Source organism: Mustela lutreola, chromosome 15 (assembly GCF_030435805.1).
Source record: "Mustela lutreola isolate mMusLut2 chromosome 15, mMusLut2.pri, whole genome shotgun sequence".
NCBI classification, from domain to species: Eukaryota; Metazoa; Chordata; class Mammalia; order Carnivora; family Mustelidae; genus Mustela; species Mustela lutreola.
Genome location: NC_081304.1, coordinates 8,590,107 through 8,604,557, shown reverse-complemented (window position 1 = coordinate 8,604,557; position 14,451 = coordinate 8,590,107). Strand labels below are relative to the sequence as shown.

General features: G+C 42.7%; 1 long non-coding RNA gene across 1 annotated transcript in view; it reads right to left on the bottom strand.

The window, feature by feature from the left end:
- LOC131816797 (uncharacterized) overlaps window positions 1–13,828 on the bottom strand; it is a 247,791-nt gene extending 233,963 nt beyond the window's left edge. Inside the window, exons 1-4 of the long non-coding RNA XR_009348186.1 lie at window positions 13,557–13,828; window positions 7,660–7,738; window positions 6,105–6,179; window positions 681–728 (exon numbers count right to left, since the gene is read on the bottom strand). This is a non-coding gene — a long non-coding RNA (uncharacterized LOC131816797). The remainder of the gene's footprint in view (window positions 1–680; window positions 729–6,104; window positions 6,180–7,659; window positions 7,739–13,556) is intronic.
- Between the last annotated feature and the right edge of the window lie 623 nt (window positions 13,829–14,451).

Here is a 14,451-nt window from a genome sequence, read left to right as displayed (position 1 = left end):
GCTGTTCCCTTTGTGGAATGTACTTCCCCAGAAGATCCTAAGCCTCTCTCTCTCCTCCCTTCCAGGTCTCTGCTCTACGTTCCTTCATCAGAAACATCTTCCCGAGCCTGATCCCCGCCCATATCAACCTCTATTCTATTCTCCAGTATCATATTTCACCATTGCTCTTATTGCCTCTATATATATACAACATGCTTATTTGGTTCTGTATGTCATTATTTCTTGTCCCTCCCCCCTACCTGATGCCCCTTGAATGTCTGCTCTATGAGAGCACAGACAGCACAGAGTTTACTGCACTTACATATGAAGTCTCAACGAATAACTGCTGCATAATAAGCCCTCAAACATGGTGTCGAATATATAAATGAATGGGATTAAGGAAGAAAAAGATGGAGGGATGTAGACACGGTAGGAAGGAAAGTGAGAGGGAGGGAAAGTCTTTCATGACTAGAGGATCAGCTTATGGAAAAGGATTTCACCTGGCAAAATATATTGGCCATTTTGTCTTAAAATGAAGAAAAAAATAATCACAATAAACATACAGAGAATAGTCAGGATATCTAATGAAATGGTTAGAAGAAAAAAAGAGAAGGAATGATAATGAATATACATTCTGTCTTATCTCCTTTGTTTTGATTTCGAGATGGAAGGTAACAATGTACTAGGAGTCCAAAACTTACCATAAATCATGAAATAATGTTCCAGGGAGCAACTCAGGTTTTCTTATCCTAGAGATAATAAGAGAAATAGAAGAGATGAACAAGGAAGGTTGGGTTTTGCATTTCCTTGCAGATTTAAATAACTAACTCTTCTAGAACATATTCTACGGTAGGTACAATGCTAAGTAATTGCACATACATTCTTTCATTCAGTTTTCACAAGAACACTCTGAAAAAGATATTATAATAACTACTAACTACTGAAGAAACCAAAGCTCAGAGGAGTAAGTGATTTATCTCAAGGTCACACTGCTGTTTAAGTGACAGAACGTTTGGGCCAGGCCCATAGCTTTTCCTGCTACTTCCTGCAGCCTCAAATGGATATAGCACATGTTAATTCTTAGACAACACATTCAGGAGTCCTAGACATTGACAAACAAATTGCAAGGTTGCCAATCCCCTGGAAGCTTACAAGAGACAAAATACAAAGACAACTTCTTCTACATTATAGCATCCTCTAAAGAAACAAGCAGCCAACAAACAAACCAAAGGGTCTATTGGCTACTTAGAGGGTCTTCTCAGCCTTTACGTCAGATCAGAATTCTTCTAATTGGCCACTTCCCCTCAATTCTCTCAAGAGTTCCAAATTGGATTAATATCTTATCTGATCTGTAAGTGCTTTTCCGTCTTTGTGAGCAAACTTACCCCGGTTTGCGCGTTGGCGTAAAGGCTGCCAATCTCTTGGTGAAGTCAAAGTAGTAATTTTCTTATTCTGTTACTAGCTCCACTGGGTTAATTCAGATTAGGAAAAATTATCACCTTGTTTTTAAATAACTCCGATTTCACAGGGACCATTGTTATGCTAGTTTCGGGAGTTCTGTCCTCTGAGGTCAGGAAATACAGTAGCTACAGAGGTGGAAGCAATGGATTAGAATAGAAAAATGAGATCTCCCTCCTCTTCCTCCTCATTAATATCTCCAAAGATCTTGGAGTCCTTGCCAAAAATGTGAGTGAGCCTTCACATGGGTTTTCAAATCAGGTTCAATGTTTGCTTAAGCTATATGGCAATCTTATCAGTTTGACTTCATATAGCCATTGGAGTTCAGCTTGATTTTAGGTTTCTAAAGCTGAATTGGTAATTTCTAATAGATGTCAAATATTACAAAGGTTCAGATGTGGAGCCAAACATATTTGGGCTGCAAGTTTTTGGAAAGCTGGAACTGACTCTCTTGAGAGCTTTCCAGTAGGGATGGGCTAGTGCTTCTTTGCCAAGTTTAGAACCAAATCCAAATCTAAGAGGTTTAGAACTCAGGCTTGGCTGGAATCTTCTGGAAGTTGAGGGGGAGTTGTTTTATTTTCCTCTAATTTAGCAAAAGTCTTCTTAGCTTTCAGAATTATGTCCCAAGGGAACTGTATCTAGATATTCAGTGGCTCTGAGAAAACCTCCCGTAAGTGACTTAATGTGATTTTTAATGTTTTTTATGTTTTTGACCCAATGCAGCCAAATGCATCCGCATGTCCTATTTTTCATTGTCTTAATGTGATTGACAGAGTTCTATTCATTGAAGAAAACTCATCTCTATACATGCCGTAGGAAATAATTTCTTCCTTCTGCCAAAGTTAAAGGCAAGCCACTCCCCCAGGACAAATGCTTTGTGCCCAAAGTTAATACATCCAAGAAAGCAAAGTTGTTCCTTGGCTCCAGGGGAATTATACAAATATCATTTTGTCTAGGCCCCACTCTCCCCTGTTTAAGGAGAAGATGTCATAGCCGGGGCTGAGCATATTAATGGAATGAATGAGTGGTAGAAAGCAAGGAGTGACCCCTATGGACTGACCAAGGCCTGTGTAGAAAAGAAAGAGGGCCTGGAATCCGGGGACCCAGATTAAAGTCTAGTTCTGCCACTCAGTGATTCTGATCTGCCATTTGCAAGTTATTTAATTGCTGATCTCAGTTGTAAAAGAGGAAAAACAGTATCTGGTGTATTTACCTTTAGGGAAAATGATATATATGAAAGTACTACATAACATAAACACAAACAGACAAAATTCTGGGAACTGTAAAAAAGGGCTTACCCTGAATTTTGTAATCTGCATCCATTTTAGAGAACATGAAATAGGATCTGCTTAGACAACCCAATGTCATTATAGTCCTTTCACATGATGCAATTTTTAACAAACAGAATTACGGACAACTATGGAAAGCTTTAAAAAAGCTCCTTTCCAAATGGAATGCTCTGAGTTTCCCCCACTAAAAAGATCTCCTCTAAAACAAAGAGTCTGGAAAAGATCACTGATGATGACTGCCCCAGACTGGCAATGAGCAAGGCCTCACTCTTCTTAGTCGGGACCAATTAATATTCATGTAGTCCCAACCTTGACGGGATTTAGCCCCAGCATTTCATAAAACTGAAGCAATCCATCATCCAAAAGGGCAAAGAGGCAAAATTTCTGAGCAGTTTTCCTCAAACTCCATCAGAAAATATAAGCTCACGTTACTTCCCCTCCCCAATCCTTTCCTTCTTTATGAAGTGAGACTATTGTGGGTAACCGTGGTCTTATAATGCATTTTTGGCGGGCCAAGGCAATACCATGGCTTCAGATACTCTCTTTAGTAGTAAAGTTGGCCAGTGTTCTATTGTTTGCATCTGGGACATGGCCAGTAGAGTTCGGACATCTGCCCACTGTGTTAGCTCCTTGGGCGCCAGTGGGCTGAAGCTCATTATTCCGCTGGGAATTATGCCTCTATTCCTTGAAAAAGGGAGTGACTCACCAACAGTCCTCTATCACATCTGACATTTGGAGGACGAAAATCCCTTTTGAGTTCCAAGTTCAGATGTGAGTGAGTTTCTTATTCTGACCAAACTGATCCATGAAGGCAATGCCTGACCAAGCTTATGCTTGGTCATCTCACTAGAGTTGCTACTTAGTAGGAAATTTGAGAATTCCATTTCCAGACATGTTTAGGATTGTGCCAATCCAAATGGTCAGCCCCCTCTGGCTGCAAAACCAGAAGATAGAAACTGTCCCCTCAAACAGTTGATACAAGAGGCAGTGGGGTACTGTTGGCGTGGTAAAGGAAGTTGGCATATTTTTCAGTCCTCTCAATAATTTTGCTCTTTTCTTGTCCCTTTCTTTTGGTCTTATTGCAACCAATTTCTAGACCTTTGAGAATCTCAGTAAACATTCCTATTGTAGAGGTCCCTATTTTCATCATTAGCTAATTATGGTACACTGGAGAAGTGAACCTAAGGCTCAATATCTATGCCTCAAAAACAAGGGACTTATCAGCATTTACCTTACAGGATGGCAAAGCTTAAAGTGCTTAGTACATGAACCTGGTACCTCATAAGTGCTCAGTAAATGTTACATCTAAAAATGATGACGAGGGTGCATGTAATAATGACTGGGTAAGTAATGAGAAGTATTAAAAATTATTACATTATCATTTATTCTAAGTAAAGAGTGAGAAGAATCCAGTTGGCTTTTTTGTTCAGGTCCATTTACGGACTATTCCCCACAGAGGTCAACACATGGCTTTAGCCAGACCTGAAACTGAGGCTTGATCTTGAAATGCCATCATCTCTGCTATTCTGAGACCCTGCTCCCTAGTACCTACCCACAAACATTTCAGTTCTTTAAGGGTTCCAACCTGGCCTCATGGCTAACAACAGCCAATAACTTCCAGGAAAACAAAGAGCAGGATATTGAGGTCTTTTGGCCTTTGCAACAAAGAACAGCTGGATCCAATTCAAAGCCTTAACTGAAGAAAGAAAGAATAATGGACAGCCTTCTACTGGTCATGTGTCAGCCACTACAGGCTGTCTCTCTACCACCTGCAGGAACAGATTCAAATGGAGTATTTTTATTAAGGAAAATCTTCCGCCAGATTATAAGCAATGACCCAGTGAGAAACCAACTTGGTAGGGAATTAGTGGACAATATCCTAGGATGCTGCAGCAAGGAGTGGCCTTTGGACTGAAGAGTCCTAGGTTCAAAGGTTGACTGCCCCTTTGGGCAGCTTTATTAATCCTTTTTGAGCTTCAGTTTCCTCATTTTACATAAACAGAGGGGATTAAAATAACCACATTAACACTTATGCAAGAGGGCTGCTCCAAGATGTGAATAAGATCCTGCATGCTGGGCACCTGGGTGGCTCACTGGGTTGAGGCCTCTGCCTTCAGCTCAGGTCATGATCTCAGGGTCCTGGGATCAAGCCCCGCATCGGGCTCTCTGCTCAGCAGGGAGCCTGCTTCCTCCTCCTCCTCTCTCTCTCTCTGCCTACTTGTGATCTCTGTCAGTCAAATAAATAAATAAAAACTTAAAAAAAAAAAAAAAAAAAAAAGATCCTGCATGCTGTAGTGCATGGCACAGCCTTCAGAAAGCAGTTAAGTGTCCAATATGTATCAACATGGTTTAGGTCCCTTCCTCTTTCTCAAAGCTTTCCTGAACATGTCCTGAACACAATGGCAGTGAGGATATGGTAGACGCTCAGTCATGAGCGCTTCCTAAAAAAGCAGTGAGGAACCCTGAGACATGTGCTCCTGGGAGTGACACTCTGGGGCTGAGTGCCAGTGGGTAGCTGGAAACCAGTAAGACAGCACCAGGCCTGAACTTCTTGAAGCCCCTTGTTCCACCAGTTCAGTTTGCAAATTATTGCCATGGCCTGCTTATTATTACTCCAACTCCTCCTTCCTCCTCCACATTTCAATAGCTCGCCTGCCTGGCCTTGGGCGTCTCAGGGAAGCCCTTCCCGCACTCTCTAGGGAGTCTGCAATACAGCCCAGATGCTCTCAAAGATTAGAAAAACTTTTAAGTCTAGTCTAAAAAAAATAGTCCTATCCTTTGTCTCAGGCCATTATTTCTACTCTTACCGATTTTGGAGGATGCAATTTCCCCTCCTTCATTTATAATATTTTGCTCAGGGTATTTGTAGATTGTCAGCCTATATGTCAAGTCCCTGCTTGATTACACCATATAAATTCAGTTCTACTTCTAAGCTAAAGCATGAGTATGAGAATAGGAATTAAATACATTTCTAGTTTTGGAGGAAAACAAAACTCATTTTCTAACTCACTATCTCTCTGGATGAAACATTAGCTTCAATCTATAAATTAGAATTTTAATGCTGCAGAAAGCACATCATTTTGGAAGGAAGAAAGGTAAAGAACTTGCTTCAGGTGATAACTTTCTTGCTAATGGCAGAATCAGGACTTGCACACAGGTGGCCTAGTTCTCAGGTCAGGCGTCTGGTAGGGTCACTCAAAGTTTAAACTCCTCTGCATCCTATGTAGGTCCTTTGGTATACAGGCTCCTGCTGAGATCTCCTACTTGCCCTGCACTCTGCTCAGTTTACTGTCCATGGACTACTTCCCATTCTTTCCAACATGTCCAGGGGGCTTTTTTTTCCCCCACTCTCAGTAGTGACCTGCCTCATCTGCTTACCTGGGAAATCAACTCATCCTTAAACTTTTCTTCTGCAACCCTTTCCAACATCCTCAGAAAAATCCGTTTCTCCACCTGTGTGCCAAGAGAAATTTGCGTATGTCTCATTTACAGGAGAGATACTGCAAGGAATTACAGTTCTTTGTTTCTCTTTGCCTCCCCACTTTGTGATTTGTTACCTTTGTGAATTGTTGAAGCTGAGGAATTATACTTTATTCATCCACGTATCCACAGCTTTCCAAAGAGTTTCTGACACATAATAAGCCGTAATAACTGCCATCTTTTTGTTTGTTTTCATTTTTATTTTGTTTTGTTTGCAGACAATCTTCGTGTTAGTTGCTTTAGGTGAACAATAATGCACTTACATAGAGTATAACTATTTTATTCTGACCAACATCGAAGTATGTCTAAACTTCTGTGGATATCTTGGATTTCTAGGAACTACAAGTACTAAAAATAGTATTAATAATTGGAAAACTTTGCCTGGAGACTTGACTACAAAGAAACTGAGAGAAGGTTCATAAAATCAGAGCACCAAATAAAATATCCAAGGGCTTTCACTTTGTTTTAAGGTAGCTTAATTTGCTAATCTTAAAAAAGTCCAGAACTTTCTATCTTTGAAAAAAGGCAAAACAAACAAGTAAAAACCACTTAAGATGATCTATACACCAAAGTTTTTATATCAAAAGAGATTAAATTGTCGCAAAATAAAAACTTGGTATTTTGGAAAGTAGGTAAAACTATAGTATACAAACCTCCAGTAACTTAAAATCAAGTCTTTTATCCCAAAATGGCAATGAAGTCTCCAACTATAATTAAATTACCTCAGTAACACTTATAATAGAATTCTTGGAAAGTAATCTGAACTCTAAAGTATGTTCCCATCCTTGGGGGAATATCAGGGAATTTCTCAACTCGGTAATTACTTAATATTTTCTACTCCATTCAGTTCTTCAGCAGAAATACATGAGTATTCACACTTTGCAAGTTGCTTAGAAGCTGTGAAACACTAATGTTGAATGTGCAAGACTGTCCCCTGAATACTACCTCTACTGGCAAATTCTTACTTAAGAGACCCTGTGGGGAGTCAGTCCACCACCACCCTCCATAACTCTTCACTTGCCTGGGTCTAATAGAGCTGTGATTTTGGTGTATTCGGTTTCCAATGTAGCTTGCCCTGGGACTATACCAGACTGATATTCTGAGCCATGTTTGGTTATTCTTGGCACCAGATAAGCACAGTCTCTACCAATCAGGTTATGACATGCTATAATGGGAAGTCATAATATATGTAACAAAGCTGAAAATGGAAAAAAAAAGTTCTAATGCATGAAATATATATTCTACAGTAATAAAGGAAATAGGACAGGCTCAGGTATGTATTTTGTCTTAAGAACAGAGCACAAAAATCATTCAGTACAAACTAGAAAGATAAAGCAGAACAGAATCCCTATATGTTGAAAGCACCTAGAGTTAGAAGCTACGAAAGGCAAAAGTTATTTGACATAAACGCTGCTGTTTAGATTTCTGCAAGTTCTGTGTGAACTTTTCTTACCTTAGAGACTGAGGAGAAGGAAGAGAAATACCAGCTCATGTAGAGAATGTCCCACAGATCACAGTAATGACTCTCTCAGCTGGAAACAGAAATAAAAGTCGTATCGATGGTGTTAGTGTTAGATGATGCATGAGTGTTTGTCCAAACTCTATGAGAAGAATTTCAAATGGCTTGATTCTGATCACCAACTCCTGGCCAGAAACACACTTTCAGACATAACTAGTCTATTTTTTTTCTGGCATCTCCCCTAAACTTACCAAAAAGAAGTATTTTATTTTGGTTTTGTTCTCACCTCTTGCCATTAGGAATAATTGTAAGTCACATAAATAATGACCCGTATTGGCTACTGGGCACAGCGGAAAGTTGAAAGGATAAAACGAAGGGAATGTGTTAACAAGACTCTTGGAAATAGCGCAGCTGAAATGTATGGTTTGGCATCTGACTAGAAACTGAATCTTAGCTCTTCACTTGACTTCTTTATGTTTCAGTATAAAATGAGAATGATAAAAATCAGTATTTCAGTCTATGGTAGCTAGCTCATTGCCTAACAGACAGTTGGCACAGACACATCATTTTGTATTCTATCATACACTTGTTAAGAAATACATTATTTTTCTATTTTGTAGGTACATACTTTTATATATTTATATATGTATTTGCTATTACATACAACAGTTATTATATTTGATCTCCAATTATGCATTAAGCAATGAGATAGTGCAAATTAGGAAATAGGCAGAAAACATTCAAATGAGGTTCTTCTTTTTTCTGTAAGTTGTAATTAGGGAGCGGGGTGGTGGTGGGGACAGAGGAATAATCAAATTCCAAATTCCAAAGTAGTTGACAAGGCAGACCAGTATGCCCTGGGCAGCCCTGATAAATGTGTGTTGTCTCAGCATACTTCTTAATAGCTCCCTCTTTCTAAAGACTGTCCTGACTTGATCAATTAAATACTCACAAACCAAAGGCCATATGTTGTAGGATAAACATGTTGAGAAGAAAAACGTAAGGACACCTGATCCAGGGAAAAGCTTCCCAGGGTTAGGTAGGATCTAGGGTGATGAGGGAACATAGCTGTGTAAAGAAAGAGAAGCACAGTATGGACCACCAACTTCAGAAGGATAGAACAGTGACTGCAGAGAAAAAAGCACAGGCATCTATGTAGAACTGGAGAAAAATGAAAATACAGAAGGATCATGTAGTTCAAAGGAGAAAATTGCAAAGGACCCCACTACATAGATCAGTAGTTATCAGCTCATAAGGGTTCGGACAGTTTGGACCTAACTATTTTAAGAGCAACAAAAGGAAGAACAGTATTCTGTTTACTTGAATGAGAGGATGTGCCATGAACGTGGGGAGTTGTGGGCACAGAAAATAAAGAGACTGTTTTATCTGGAAGCCCCTGGGGAACTGTTTATTTTACAACAAAGTAGTATCACTTTGTGGCCTCCTTCTTCCCGACGGCCAGTGGGCTCTGGCTAAGAACCCCAAAGCATGCAGCGTCCATTTTGCTGCTGAGTTTACATTTCAGCAGAACAATTCCAGAATGAATCATTGCATGCACAGGTTGTCGGTTCTGCCCGGTTTGAAGCCCATTTTCAAAGCTCTTTCCTACTTTGTGTTCAAGGCTAAGTTCGCAGAGATTTATGTGGAGATTTCTTATTCTTCTTGAAAAATATAAAATCTTTCACCAGAGTATTTTTCTCACTCAGTGAGGCAGTCCTGGGCCTCTTGTTGTTATTCTCCGTGAGACATTTTCAACTTCTACTCAAATCTCTAGCATTTCTACTTAGGAGAGAAAGGGAGCAGTTGAGAACAAAGAATTTAGTCTCTGACATGATTTGAAATGGGATGGGAAGTGAATGCACCCCTTTAAAATCAGCAGAATGTGAGAGAGAAACCAGGGGGACAAAAGTCTGTGCTGTCAAATAGGAAACTGATTTTAGGAGGATTCACTTTCTCCAAATCCCCTACTCCTAAGACCTAGCCTAATGTGCGGCAGGGTCTAGGGAATGCGTAGTTGCCTGCGAGGATGACGGTAGCTCAATACTGGAAAATATACCTGAGTAAAGAATGATTTTGTTCGAGCACACATTATATACCCAAGGAGGATATGGCACCAGCTTACAAAGAGCGGGTTTTATGAGGAAAGGAATCTGAGGAATGAATAAGTAGTAAACTCAAACCAAGCTCTCCCACTTAGATGCTGTGTGGCCTTGGAAAGTGTCTTAAGTTCTCAGGTTCTTAAGTCTCAGGTTCTTCATCTGTAAAATGGGGATAATAATAGTACCTACCTCAGAGAATTATTAAGATGAAATGTGTATAAAGTACATAGAGCAATCCCTGACACAGAGTAAGTGCTTCTTAACAGCAACAGTAATAACAAAAACCTACCAATAATTACTACTCTACTCTGAAATCTCTATAAATTTAAAAAGTTTCTGTTTCTGTGAAATGATTTAGTCTCTGTGTTCCTTCCACCTATTTCAAATCTTCTAAAACCAAGAAGAATTTTTAACACTTAAAGCAAAAACTACCAATTCAAAATTTATAAACAAAAGAATTCACACTATGCTTTTGAAATTGCAAAAGATACACCTACACATACACCATGTCCCTTAGTGATGAAGAGGAAGATGCGAAGGCCAAGACATTATGGGGAGCTACACAGGGTCAGAGTTTATCTTTATATCTCTTTGTCTCAGTTTATAGAAAAAGAAAGGTCCCAGTTTCCAGACAGCCATGAAAACAAAATAAACAGGCATGTAAATGAGATGTGTTTTGGATGTGGGTTTGTATATATTGGCAGGAAGAGCAGTGAAACTTTGACTCTACTTTCTTATTCTTTTTTTTTTTTTTCTGTCCCTCTCGGTGCCAAAGGAGCTATTTTTAAAAGCACGGGTTTGTGTTTTTGATCATAATGTTATGGCAAAAGGGGAGATGACCTTTACATTTAGTCAGTAGCTGTTATGCAATCAGCAAGTTCCACATGGCAGCACTTCACGTCTGGTCACCAATAATTTGGGTATTCTACGGCTCTTTCGTCTACCCTCATAATTAAACAGAACGTACTAAGACTACACAGGGTTAGGTAGTAATTCATTCCTTAAGTCGTTAAAAGAATACATATTCCCTCCCAAGTTCTAACCGAACATCCTGTGAGGCCCAGTCTGGTATGAAATAATAGGTAGAGATGAGTGTGTGTGCTAAATCTTTAATGACACACGCAGGTGTAAATCCAGCTCTGTGCGCAGGGCTGAAACAGAATGTAACAGCTGGGAGCACTTCCATGTAAAACCTACAGGATAAAGAGATAACCTTCAGAAGCAGTAACGTGAGAGACTTCCACAGAACGCCCGGGCTTCAACTCCACAAGTTCACATCAACAAGAACAGACTGGAATGTCATTATTGACATAGTGTCCTAATTCCCCAGCATTTCAATTCTTATATCAACCACTTTCTGGGGGTCAAATTCTGGGACAATTTTCCTAGACAGAAGAATGGTAATTTCTGGCAAACAACAACAACAAATGGTGACTTTGTATGTTTTATGCACTGATGTTTTTTCCTGGGTAAAGACTGTGGGGAAAAGATTCCTAAATTACTTCCTTGGCCTAATATTTTTTTCAGACCTTACCTGAAAAACCAATGAAACCAATGAAAGCACGGTCTCTATTATTCCAAAATTTTGACAGAAAACTGAAAAATTCAGTAAATGTTCCAAATAGTTTTCTTCATACAGAATTGAACAACATGGAAAAACCTCACTGTGCCACTAACTGAATTTCTCTATTTTCTTTGGATATTTGGTGATGGATGGTCTAAGGCTGCCGATTAAAATACACTCACATAAAATATGTAGCAGGGAAAAAGAGTACATAATCATGAAGTTTTATCTAATCTTCGCTGCTAACTCTGTGTTGTAAAACAAATTTTTTTTTAAAGATTTTATTTATTTATTTGACAGAGAGAAATCACAAGTAGATGGAGAAGCAGGCAGAGAGAGAGAGAGAGGGAAGCAGGCTCCCTGCCGAGCAGAGAGCCCAATGTGGGGCTCCATCGCAGGACCCTGAGATCATGACCTGAGCCGAAGGCAGCTTAACCCACTGAGCCACCCAGGCGCCCCTGTAAAACAAATTTTAACTTTTTAATTCCCAAACCTCTCCTCCTACGATGGTATCCTGCAGGGAGAACTGTATCTAACAAAACTCGTATCAAATTAGATTTGATCCATCCGAAGAACCAAATAGCATCTCTCAAGGAGAGGGTGGGGGAGATGGGATCTCATCCCTATACTCCTGACACTAAGAGTACAATTCAAATTGTGAAAATGAGTAATGTTTAAAATGTCTACTTCTTTATTTTGGCATGAACAAAAAGATCCCGTTTTCAGACTCGTGTTAGAAGAGTTAAGACGAGCCTCAACATCTGCATAGTAGTGGCTAAGCGCAGAGAGGATTTATCTGTGAAACACGCAAAGTCCACTGTTGGTAGCCCTGGGCCCCTCTCCCCAAAACGGCTTATGGGTCTGGATGCCTCCTGTCCTATGGCCTCGGCATCTTGGAGCTTTTTGCTTCTGGCTGTTCAGACGGCAGAGAGAACGGGAGATCATATGGAAAAGTCTTGAAATAAATAAATAAATAAATAAATAAACAAATAATTAAATGAATGAATGAATGAATGAATGAATAAATAACAGACATCGGAATTGATTTAAATGACACCTGGGCCCCTCTCCCCAAAACGGCTTATGGGTCTGGATGCCTCCTGTCCTATGGCCTCGGCATCTTGGAGCTTTTTGCTTCTGGCCGTTCAGACGGCAGAGAGAACGGGAGATCATGTGGAAAAGTCTTGAAATAAATAAATAAACAAACAAACAAATAAATAAATGACATCGGAATTGATTTATCTTTTTTTTTTTTTAAGATTTTATTTATTTATTTGACAGAGAGAAATCACAAGTAGATGGAGAGGCAGGCAGAGAGAGAGGGAAGCAGGCTCTCCGCTGAGCAGAGAGCCCGATGCGAGACTCGATCCCAGGATCCTGGGATCATGACCTGAGCCGAAGGCAGCGGCTTAACCCACTGAGCCACCCAGGCGCCCCGTCGGAATTGATTTAAATGACACCTGACTGTCTAGGGGTTACGACCTCAGAGCCTCGCTGGCTTCCGTATTTTCTCCACCAACAACCTGTTACACAATTCCTGGATCTTGGTAAATCACGCGCAGTCCTCTCAAAGGGTGAAGGAGGAGGCACGGGAGCAGGCCGACACACCCCGGCCCCAGCCTGATTGACCGGGGAGGGGCAGCGTAAATCCCCTGCAGACACCGCCACCGTCGCACGGCTCCGCAGCGACCCGGCAATCGTTCCTGCCCTGTCCTCTCCCCACTCTTCAAAGCCCCCAAGATCAATGCAGATGCGTGCCTTCTGCACGGCCCTTCCTATCTACTAAGAGCCGGGCCGGGGTCGGCTAATAAGAACGAGACCACAGGCTCCCCAAACGCAGTTGGGGTTTTGCTCGCCCAGACCAGGACTCGCGGACCGGTGCGGCGGGAACCAACCGCGGGAACGGCCCAGGCGCTCCCGCCCTCCCCATCCCCGAGGCGCCCCCGGGACCGCGCCGCCGCCTTCCGCCCAGCCCCGCCCAGCCCCGCAGCCCTCCCCCTCCCACTCCCTGCCGCCTCCAAAGCTCTTGGCCTCCACACAGCGCCTCCCCGCGCCCGCCCGCACGCTGCCCGAGGCCGACCGACTCTCGCTCGGCTCCACACTCAGTTCACGCGCCTCAGTTTATCGGTCAACGGTTCCGGTGTCCGAAGAGCGGCTCAAAGAGACCCCCCACCCCCACCCCCATGCACACACAGCCCGGGGACCGCACAGCGAGGCCTACTCGGTACCTGCCCGACTGTGGACCCCGAGGCTCGAGGCTCTGTCGCCGCCTCCCGAGGTGCTGAGTCCCTCTCAGGATCCCGGCGGCGCGGTGCTTGCGTTCGCGAGCTTTTCACGTGAGCGTGAGCGCGTCTCTCCCTCGGGCCGGACCGGGTCTGGAAAGCGCCGGCACCGCACGGGGCCCGGTCTCGTACGTACGGCCTGCGCCAGACCGGATCCCACGGCGGACCGCGTCGACGTCAACCGCGTCCCACCGCAAACCGGTTCCCAGGCCAGACGGGAGTCCCACGCCAGACTGGGTCCTCCGTCACACGGGGTCCCCCTTCAAACGGGTTCCCACATCGGGCAGGTTCCCACATGGCACTGAGTGGACGTCAGACGGGGACCTACCCCACACGGCACCCCCCACCCCGCCCCACCCCTGCAAACCTGTTCCCACGGCAAACTGTGTCTCGGGTCAGACTGGGTCCCGCCTCAGATGGGTTCCCGTCTCCGACTGGGGCCCAGTCAACTGGTCCGCCATCACTCTGGGTGCCATAAACGGGACTCGAACCGGGTTCAGACCGTGTCCAACATAAAAAGCGGACTAGAGTCCAGGTGAAGTGGATCCAGGGCGTCTGGGGGGCTCAGCCGGTGAAGCGTCTGCCTTCGGCTCAGGTCATGACCTCGGGGTCCTGGGATGGAGCCCCACACAGGCTCCCAGCTAGGTGGGAAGCCTGCTTCTCCCCCTCCCACTCCCCCTGCTTTGTGCTCCTTCTCTCCCCATGTCTCTCTCTGCCTAATAAATAAATAAAATCTTAAAAAAAAAAAAAATGGACTGGATCCAGGTCAGACTGGGTCCAACTTAAGCTGGACCGGGTCCAGCGGGAGGCCTCAGGTGAATAAAATTGTGTTTCCAGACTG